Source organism: Aquarana catesbeiana, linkage group LG03 (genome assembly GCF_042186555.1).
Source record: "Aquarana catesbeiana isolate 2022-GZ linkage group LG03, ASM4218655v1, whole genome shotgun sequence".
In the NCBI taxonomy this organism is placed as follows: Eukaryota; Metazoa; Chordata; class Amphibia; order Anura; family Ranidae; genus Aquarana; species Aquarana catesbeiana.
This window is the reverse complement of record NC_133326.1, coordinates 18,244,330-18,254,803: the sequence shown is the minus strand read 5'-3', so window position 1 is coordinate 18,254,803 and position 10,474 is coordinate 18,244,330.

Below are 10,474 nucleotides of genomic sequence, written 5' to 3'. Positions count from 1 at the left end.
CATTTGGCTGGCCAAAGACCAGAGCACTTTTTGCGATTCTGTACTGCGTCACTTTAGCTGACAATTGCGCGGTTGTGCGACGTTGCACCCAAACAAAATTGACGTCCTTTTTTTCCCCACACATAGAGCTTTCTTTTGGTGGTATTTGATCACCTCTGCGGTTTTTAATTTTTATCGCTATAAACAAAAAAAAGCGTCAATTTTGGAAAAAAAAAAGCAATATTTTTTACTTTTTGCTATAATAAATATCCCCAAAAAATATATAAAAAATGTTTTTTTCCTCAGTTTAGGCCGATATGTATTCTTCTACATATTTTGTTGTAAAAAAAAATCACAATGAGCGTTTATTAATTGGTTTGCGCAAAAGTTATAGCATCTACAAAATAGGGGATAGTTTTATGGCATTTTTATTAATTTTTTTTTTTTTTTACTAGTAATGGCGGCGATCAGCGATTTTATTTATTTTTTTTTTTTATCGTGACTGCGACATTATGGCAGACAGATCAGACACTTTTGGTGTTATTTTGGGACCATTCACATTTATACAGTGATCAAAGTGATTTAAAGGGACGTATCTGTATGCCCATTTGCCTGTCCGTGCCATTCTGCCGACGTATATGTACATGCGGCGGTTGGCAAGTGGTTAACATTTATACAGAAGGCAGCCTCCCCTCTTATTATGCCTTTTGTCATCGGGGTCTATTACTGCTGTAAGGCAGAGAAATCTTTGTTAACAATGGGAATCTTAGAGTTTGTATATGGATTCCAGGTATGGATATTTTATACATAGTTACTTTGATCCAGCTTGGACCAATGTGACCATGTATATACCATACCTGTGTGATCCCTCTAGAACAGGCCTGGGCAAATTGTGGCCCCTCAAGTCACATTTCTGGCTGTCCCTATCTGGCCCTCGATGCCCCGACTGTCGTTCTGCCTCTCACTGAGGAAGCTGACCGGCTCAGAGAGGAACGCTGACAGATGTCCATATGGAGAGCTGCAAGAACTGGAAGGAGAGAGCCTGAGGAGCTGATCTGTAGAATGCGGAGACTGGGTTCTGGCAGCAGAGTTTTGCCTAACAGTCATCCTGGCGCTCTCCTGCCACTCTGCCTAGCCAAGTTCTTCCTGTGTTAGCGCCTGTATGCTGCGAGCTCCAGGAGCCGTGCACCTGTTCCTCACTCCAGGTACGGATCTGCAGAAATCCTGCATTCCTGATCCTTAGGCTGTCTCCTTTCAGTCACAGTTCTTTTCAGACGGCGTTTGATAGGCAATGACGAGAGGTGTTATCGCTTCCTCACCGCCTGATTTTAACCCTATAATACCACACCGCAATCACGTGCATTGCATGTGGTTGCGGCGCAGCCACACTGAACTCAATGGGCGAGCTTGACGAGCTGTGCTGCTTGCCAACCTCTGCACCCCGAATTATGCCCTGTCCCCATGCAAAGCAATAGAAGAAATGGCCACACACCACTTTAGAACAAAATCCTTTTTATTTGGACATCCCAAAAACTACAGGAATCAGAATGCTGAGTAAACGCATTTCGCACACTTCACGTGCACTGTCATTACCATTTGTAATTGGTACCAATGGTAATGACTAAGCGCACGTGAAGTGTGCGAAACGTGTTTACCCAGCATTTTGATTCCTGTAGTTTTTGGGATGTCCAAATAAAAAGGATTTTGATCTACAGTGGTGTGCAGACATTTCTTCTACTTCATTGTGTGCGGAGGCGAGCACCCACTGGATCATTCGGCTTCCTGGTCTCGCCTGGAGCGGCGGGTGCGTCTTTTTCCCCCCCATGCAAAGCAATTCAGCTGTGGCATGTGACCAGCCCTGTCTGTTGTTTTAGGCTATTTTCACACTGAAGGCAAGTTTCAGGCGTTTTAACGCTACAAATAGCGCCTGAAGGCTATTTTCAGGCATTTTAGCGCTAAAAATGGTGCCTGAAAACCGCCTCCCAATGCACTTGGGCTTGCACATGGGGGGCGGTGCTCTTGAGGGACGGGAAAAAAAAGTCCTGCAAGCAGCATCTTTGGGGCGGTGTAGGAGCACTGTACACAGCGCCCCTACACCGCCCCTGCCCATTGGAATGCATGGACATCGCTTCCGAAGCGCCGCAATACAATCGGTTTTAACCCTTTCTTTGCGGTTAAACGCACCCCGCTAGTGGCCAAAAAGCGCCACAAAAACAACGGTAAAGTGCCGCTAAAACTAGCAGCGCTTTACCACAAACGCGGCCCCAGTGGGAAAGAACCCTTATAGTTCAGGTGAGTGGCCGGGAGAGGTAGAACCATGGTTCAACTGCCCTGCCCGTTTAGACCACCCCTCGACCGCTCATCTTAAAGAGACCTATTTCATGAACAGTTATACTACTTCTTCCTAGCATGAGGTGTTTGTTTTTTATATGTTTACATTAGGGTTGCACCGATAACAAGTATTTGCACAAGTATCGTTTTTCGTGCAAATGCACCGATGCCTGAAACCGATATTTTCAGTCTCGGTACTTTGAGCTGTCAGTGGGTCCGGTAATTGGAGCTGTCAAAAAATAAAAAACAAAGCAGCCAGCAATGTTTATTAACAATATTGCCCAGCCCTGAAACACTAAAATGAAAAGAAACATTTGTTTTTGTATCTCTCTGTTTCTTCATCTGAAGATCAAAGGGATGAACAAAACGTTCCTCACTTTAACCCCTTATTAACCTTTAATTTACTCTAATCGTCTTTAATTAACTCCCTATTCTCCATTTAATTTTCCTGCTCTATTTTATGAACGATGAACAATTTAAAGTGGAGTTCCACCCACTTTTACAACTCTTCAGCATCCCTCACTAAACTGTGCACTGTAAACAAATTGGATATTTTTTTTCTCAGCACCTACTTTATATCTTTATATACTTTATATCTGCTGTATTCATTTTTCACTTCCTCCTCCCTGGCCGCGGCCCATCGCATCATTTCCTGTTTGCAATGCCTTCTGGGAAGGGGCGGCAGCTTCCTCTGAAACTGCCGTTGCTATGGAAACCTGACCTGAAACCTATTACACTGCTTGTGCTGCACTGAGAATGTGTGAGATCTGCAAGGATGAGATCCAGGGAGAAATACAGATGCCCACACTTAAAATGGCCACGGCCTGTTGTAAATTTATAAAATAACAAACTACTGCTATAAACTAACAAAACAGACCTTAGTTTACAGACTAACTTTACTAGAATACATTAAGCTTGTATATTATAGGGGTATTTTTATTTAAAAAGTATCATTTCGGCTGGAACACCACTTTAAAACTTTTTTTTGTTTACTTTGTGAATTTTTTTACACATATGTATTAACCTATATTTACACATTTCACATTGAAAAAGCGCAAAATTAAAAAAGAAAATCAATTTATTTCATTTGTAAATAACTTTTCAATGCTTTTGTACCATTGCTGACAGCTGAAGTGAAAACACAACAGTTGCGGTAGGTATCGGTTATTGGAATTGGCGAATGCTAAAAAGCGTATCTGTACTTGTACTCGTAGTGCATCCCTAGTTTACATACTTAGACGTTCCCCTTTACACCTAAGGGTAAAACGAATGTTAATGCCTAAGCACAATTTTGCAACTTTGAAATGCATTAGTAAAATTGCTTGCAACTACTTTGCGCATCCATGTGGATTATACCGTTTCTTTTTCAGGACATATTGGGCATTCATTTGGTGGTAAATGGATATCTCCTGATTATGTTTATTTTTTTTTTTATTATCAAAGAAAAACTGGCCCAAAATAATAAGAATTTTTTTTTTCATTTAGCTGTATATTTCTTGTTACTACCATAACCTCCTACCACCAAAGAACAACCCAAAATAAATTCCTCTGGTGCTGACCTAGATCAAACCTTGATCTAGGTATTTTTTATTTTATTTTTTTATTATTATTTTATTTTATTTTTTTCTGCAAGGAGAGAGCGAGATAGGATGCATCTCTCTCTCCTCTAATCACAGAGAGAAAACACGGGGGTGAGCTTCACAGTAACTGATCACTGTGATAGTCAATCCGAGGCTATCACAGTGATCAGGAGCCCCCAGCACAAAGGGAGATATGCAAAAATGCCACCCCACGGGAAAAAAAAATCCCAGTCCAGTGGGGGCGCCTGTTTGCATACACTTGGCGCGAAGGAGTAAAAAGAATTAAGTTCGGCCAGTCAACAACCATCCCAATTTCTCATGTGTCCTCTTCAAAATATTAATTGCCCGCCCCTCTTCTAGAAGCTGGAGATCTCTCTATAGACACCACAACTCCAGTGATCTCCACTAGTTTCTGGGTCCAGGGCCAAGCGACTGCCCTGCTGCATTATGAACACAGAGCCTGGGTGATGACGTCACCCATAGGCTTACTATTCGGCGGCTGTCCCTCCTCTACTCTACACTGAAGCCAGTGCTGGGAACCGATCATGTGACCGGACCCGAGCAACTTCACAAGAGGTAAGTATAAGCATCTTTCCATTTACATGATAGATAAAATAATATTGGAATGGGACTGGGAGTAGATATTGGCTTAGTTAGGGTTTGACTGGAATGCCACTTTAACAGTTGTAATTATTTGAAGCAGCACTAGGGGGGAGTAGAGGGTAACACATAAAAGAGCACATTTTAACAAGACGCATAAAAAGAAACCCAATGCAATGAATTAACATCTTTACTAGTTCATATAGAGATTACTATAAAGGGGAAATTGCTTTCTTTGTTCTTTTAAAAGTCAACCCTTCCAAAACTGATAGTTCACTTTTTGTTAGGAGATTTAATCCAGCTGTCAGCTTATCATATCTTCTGGGGTGACTCTCTTGGGATCTCTGTGCACTTTGGTTCCTTGCTTGACACAGCTCTCCCGTCATGAGAGGTTCCCACTCTTCCTGCTGTGTTTTTTTTTTTTTTTTTTTTTTTTCTTTTTTATGTATTTTCCTCCTTCATGATAGGTAACTGAGAGAATGCCCACCCCACCTGATCTGGACAGGAAACGATTGAAAGCCCCAACCAACCTTCACCTCCTCCTTTCCTCACAGTTCCACTCCACTGTTCCTCGTGGAGTTTCCCTTTTTAGAAAATGTAAGGCGTATTTAGCGAGTATGCTGCTCAGGTGAAGATGCTGATTTAAAAAAAAAATAAAAAATAGGAGGTGTTCTTCACCGAGAGATGACTCCATAGCGTAGGTCTGGGTCTATATCCATTAGGCTGCACATATATGCATACCAATGTTTGTGTAAGAGCTCCGGGTCTCATACTAATGATTGGGAACCAGGACTTCTGGTTCCTGGCTACCTGATCACTATGATGGCATGTGATTGGCTATCAGTGTTCAGTCACACTGCAGCCTGACCATTTTTTCTGGAGAGAAAGATGCATTGTATACATACAGGATACATTACATTATACATTGTATGCATACAGGATACATTACATTATACATTGTATGTATACAGGATACATTATATAATACATTGTATTCATACAGGATCCATTATATAATACATTGTATTCATACAGGATCCATTATATATAATACATTGTATGCCTACAGGATCCATTATATATAATACAATATATAATACATTGTATGCATACAGGATCCATTATATATTACATTGTATACATACAGGATCCATTATATAATACATTGTATGCATACAGGATCCATTATATAATGCATTGTATACATACAGGATCCATTATATATAATGCATTGTATGCATACAGGATCCATTATATATAATACATTGTATGCATACAGGATACTGGACCACCCATGCCATGGGTCCATTGGTCCCAGGTGGCCGTTTGAGAGGGGCGGCAAATTGACGCCCACATTTCTTTCCCAGCATTTTTGTGTGCAGGAGCGCCGTGCAGCTCAATGGCCGGCTGTGCTTGTTAGGGACAGCAGAAGGAAAGGGGAATTCCGGATGCGAGAAGCACCGTTTCTCCCCCCATCCAGGCGGGCAGTTGGGGCATCCCAGTCAGCACAGCCTCCGGGCTGCATGTGGTGCACAAAGCAGTCACAGCAGCTGGGATCTCCCTGGAGCCTGCAGCCGCCCATTCAGTTCGCGGAATGGCGGGGGGGTGGAGACTAGAGGTCAGCTGACTCGTGATTGAAGTGGGAGGGGCTGGAGGAGACCCCATCTACTCACTCAGCATAGGTGTCACTGCCGCCAGACACCACAGTGAGTACAACTGCCTGTAATATTAACCTCCCAGCACTGCCACTGACCCCCGCCTCCCCAGCACTACCACTGACCCCCGCCTCCCAGCACTGCCACTGACCCCCCCTCCCAGCACTGCCACTGACTCCCCCTCCCAGCACTGCCCTTGTCCCCCCCTCCCAGCACTGCCACTGACCCCCCCCCCCTCCCAGCACTGCCACTGACTCCCCCTCCCAGCACTGCCACTGACCCCCGCCTCCCAGCACTGCCACTGACCCCCCCCCCCTCCCAGCACTGCCACTGACCCCCCCCTCCCAGCACTGCCACTGACCCCCCCACCCAGCACTGCCACTGACCCTCCTCCCCAGCACTGCCACCTCAGCACTGCCACAGACCCCCCCCCCTCCCCAGCACTGCCACAGACCCCCCCTCCCCAGCACTGCCACTGAACCCACCCCCCCCCACACACACACACCAGCATTGCCACTGATATCACTGTCATATACTGCCCTAGCCTGTCCTATATTCTACCCTAGCCTGCCCCTTGGAATTGAACATAATGGTATGTTATATAATTTTGCATATAGACAAGGTGCTGTTGCATTTAAATTTGACTTTCTGATCAACTTAATTTCAGTTTTAATTATTATGGATTATAATGGATGTGGGGGACTTTTGGTGGGCATGATTTTTTTTTTTTGGGGTGGGGGGCAGCACAATGTCTTGGACCAGCCCTGACCGGATATATTATATACAGTAATACATTGTATACATACAGGATACTTTCTATAATACGTTGTATGTATACAGGATACATTATATAAAACATTGCATACATACAGGACACTTCATATAATACTATCTATGCATACAGGATACGTTATCGCTGCGATCATCAAGAGCAGGAGAATTTATTTTGCATTGGTTTTAGGTGGTGGATTATGGTAATAGCAAGAAATAATACTGCTAGATTTAAGAAAAAAAATTTTTTTTTTTAATTATTTTGTGCCAGCTTTCCTTAGATAATAAAAAATATATCAGGAGATTATTACCATTAAATGAAAAAAACTATTTTTCCAGGAAAAAAAAACATGCTATAGTCCACCCGGATACACAAAGTAGTTGTGATGATATGTACAGATCTACTGACACATGTCAAAGCTGCACAATTGTGTTCAGGTGTCTTTTTTTTTTTTTATTACTCTGCTATCAGCTCTGCCTTATCTCTGACACTCTCTCCTTTAGGTAAGTGTTTCTCTCTTCCCTTGGTACCTCTGATTGTTTGCTTGCATGTTTATACCTGCCTGTGTCCCTCCAGGGTATCACAGTTATCCTTTCCATGGAGACCACTGCCCCAGCAGATCACCATCAGCCCAATAGGTAAGGGGGGGGATGTTCATGGTAAGTAGTGAAGATTGAAAAGAGAGCAGGATCGTACTAATGCTGCCTAATTGGTCAGCCCTACCAGGTCATTAAGGTTGTCTAAATCAAGGCGAAGAGAGACCTCACACAGGAGAAGCCGCTCCAGCCATACTCTGATGCAGCTGAATACGGCAGATCCCCTGCCCCTTCCGTTGTCGTCAGACCTACTCTCCCAGGGTCATCTTCTTCACCCGAACCCGGAGAAGCTACATTTGATGGCTTGGAGACTGAAAGGGCTAAGTACCTAGAGCAAGGCTGCTCCCAGGGGGTAGTGGATACCCTACTCCAGGCCAGGAGGCCTACCACGAATAATACTTACAGGCGAGTCTGGGAGAAGTTTACCGCCTTCGCTCAACAGCAAGGTTGGGACTCATCCTCACCATCGGTGTCACAGGTCCTGGAGTTCCTTCAACTAGGTCTAGAGAAGGGCCTTAGATCAAGTACCCTAAAGGTCCAAGTCTCGGCCCTGTCAGCCTTGACAGGAGTCAGATGGGCACAAGATCCCCTTGTGATTCAGTTCCAACGGGCCTGTCTAAAGCTGAGACCGCCTAGAAAACCTTCCTTCCCAGTCTGGGACCTCTCAGTCGTACTGGAAGCTCTATCTAAGGAGCCCTTCTTTCCTAATGAGAACATATCCTTATGGGATCTGACGCTGAAAGTCTCATTCCTGATAGCCATAACATCGGCTAAGAGGGTGTCAGAGATGCAAGCCTTAATGGTCAGTGATCCATATCTGGTTGTATTGCCAGACAGGTTAGTCCTAAAACCTTTGGACCAGTTCATCCCCAAGGTGTCTTCATCCTTTCACTTCAACCAGGAGATTAACCTTCCGGCACTCAGTACGGAACAAGGCGATCCTCACCGACTGGACGTCAAGGGTAATGTCTTGGAGTATCTCTCAGCTACCAGGTCCATCAGGAAAACGGAAAGTCTCCTAATCATTCCGCATGGATTCAGGAGAGGTCAAGCGGCATCCTCACGCACCATTGCGTCATGGCTGGTGAAGACCATCAAAAAGGCCTATTCACTGAGTAGTCATCAGTCCACCAGGGCAGTGGCAACCTCCTGGGCAGCATATTGTAGAGTCTCGGCGGAGACAATTTGCAGAGCGGCTACCTGGTCTTCCAGGAACACCTTTATGGCCCATTACAAGGTGGATTCCGCCTGCTTATCCACAGTGGATTTCGGAAGATCCGTTATCCAGGCCAATTCTTCTATTCTTTGTTAATAAACTTCGTTTGAATTCCCACCCAGTCTTTGCGAGTTACTCCCCAAAGTGTATGCTGCCATGATGAGACAGGAAAACGGAAAATTGTATACTCACCTTTCTGTAATTTTCCTTTCCTGTCGTATCTTCATGGCAGCATACAATCTCCCACCCGTCTAAGGTGATATATACGGAGAATACTGGGGCGGGGGCCATCTTTACAACTTATAGCTATGTGGTCCTATCAGGTTGTGAGGGGCGGAGTCACAACCCAAAGTGTATGCTGCCATGAAGATACGACAGGAAAGGAAAATTACGGAAAGGTGAGTATACAATTTTCCGTTTTATTCTCCATCACAAAGGGTTTGAGAATAAGTACTTACAGTGCCTTGAAAAAGTATTCATTCCCCTTGAAATTTTCCACATTTTGTCATGTTACAACCAAAAACGTAAATGTATTTTATGTGATAGACCAACACAAAGTGGCACATAATTGTGAAGTGGAAGGAAAATGATAAAAGGTTTTCAACATTTTTTACAAATAAATATGTGAAAAGTGTGGGGGGGGGGCATTTGTATTCAGCCCCCTTTACTCTGATACCCCTAACTAAAATCTAGTGGAACCAATTGCCTTCAGAAGTCACCTAATTAGTAAATAGAGTCCACCTGTGTGTAATTTAATCTCAGTATAAATACAGCTGTTCTGTGAAGCCCTCAGAGGTTTGTTAGAGAACCTTAGTGAACAAACAGCATTATGAAGGCCAAGGAACACACCAGACAGGTCAGGGATAAAGTTGTGAAGAAGTATAAAGCAGGGTTAGTAATACAAGGAATAAGGGGAAGGAACGGGAAGGGGACTCTCGATATAAAGGATATCAAGTGGGAAAGCGGTTATGTCAGCAATAAGTGATCAGAAAATAGTTTCGTAAAATTACCAATTTATTAAACAATATTAAAATCAGCAGAGCATATTGAGGCAATCAAGGAGATGATGCTTACAATGTGGGTAACGGAAGGGACATCAAGTATCAAAAGGTAATACTATAGACAAGACAACAAATAAAACATACACACATATAACGGCACCAACACGGTCCGGACTAAATATGTTACTCAGCAGCTAATGAGTCAAATTAGCCTAAAGCAATCACCCAATAGTGTTGCAGCCATATATTTAGGTGTAAATATTAGGTAAAGTATGCTTCTGAGGAGCATATGATGGGAACAGGGAGGGAAGGGGAGAGGGAACTAATGGATGGTCACCAGTTGTGGTTGCCTAGCAATCCGCTAATAGAGGGTGGGCGGTTGGCGTGGATTCAAGCCTGGGATGTTCAGCAACAGTAGGACTGTGAATTCATTCATAAGTTGGTGATCGGAGCATAAGGTGTAGAAAGCGCTGGTTGGTCAGGGTGATCTGATGATAATTTTGCTGAAGGAGATAAATGTCACAGTTCGCAGCAAACTTTAACAACCTCTTGAACTAGGCACTAAATGCGGGCATATAAGAGATGTATTAAACCGGTATGTTTGGCAGCGATGAAGGCGGTATTTCACAACATACAGGTATATGCATTTTCCAAAGTGGATGCTTTCTAGGATCGCTCATACATTACCGCCCTTCGTAGACCTAGGAGGCTAATCCGGGATCAGCTCCTCTGGGTATGTGACGG